We start from the raw sequence: 988 nt of genomic DNA, 5'->3' as shown, positions 1-988 counted from the left end.
GACATGACAAGTTGCATTGGTAGGACAGAGAATTTATCCCTCCAAAAAAGTCATGTGAAGATTGACTGTGGTCAGACATAGGACAGCAGATACTGATCTGAGTGGAAGGTTGACCAACATCAAAGATAGGATAGTGGCTTCCCATGTGAAAAGACATGACAGATTGCAAGTATAGAAAACAGCCATGGACCTGACATCAAAAGCAACTATTCATAAGTGGCAGAATGTCAACTCATCCCCATCCTTCAATCATATCCCCAATGACCTATATATACATAGTTAACCACACTACATACTATATGTCAGAAAAGTGGACACTACAAACCATTGTAGTCTCAAAAAGTGGACACTATTAACTTTTGAAATGAAAAAAGCGGACACTTCAAACCATTGTAGTCTGAAAAAGCAGACACTACTAACTTTTGTAGTCTCAAAAAGCGGACACTACAAACCATTGTAGTCCGAAAAAATAGACACTACTAACTTTTGTAGTCTCAAAAAGCGGACACTATTAACTTTTGTAATGAAAAAAGCGGACACTACAAACCATTGTAGTCCGAAAAAATAGACACTACTAACTTTTGTAGTCTCAAAAAGCGGACACTATTAACTTTTGTAATGAGAAAAGCAGACACTACTAATTTTTGTAGTCTTTGTCTGACCTTTGTGGTCTATGTCCAACTTTTGTAGTCTATTAGTAAACTTTGTAGGCTATAACTTACTTTTGTAGTATATCAGCAATCTTTTGTAGTCTGTCAGTGTCAATTACCCTTTTAGGGCATGTACCTTCCTTTTTGGGAGAAATTTCCCATGATACAATAGTTGTAGCCCCTTCTCTTAGCTTTCTAAATCTGTTGAAATCATGTTGTTTAGTGTTCTTTTCACATAGAAAAATGCAAAAAACAAAAAAAAACGCGGCGCTTTTGAAAACCTTTTACCTCATATCTCCACAATGGAAGCACTTTAGGACATAATTCCAACTGATTCA

The sequence above is a fragment of the Laccaria bicolor genome, genomic scaffold (genome assembly GCF_000143565.1).
Source record: "Laccaria bicolor S238N-H82 LACBIscaffold_24 genomic scaffold, whole genome shotgun sequence".
NCBI classification, from domain to species: Eukaryota; Fungi; Basidiomycota; class Agaricomycetes; order Agaricales; family Hydnangiaceae; genus Laccaria; species Laccaria bicolor.
The sequence above is the reverse complement of the archived record's forward strand: the minus strand, read 5'-3'. Positions refer to the sequence as shown.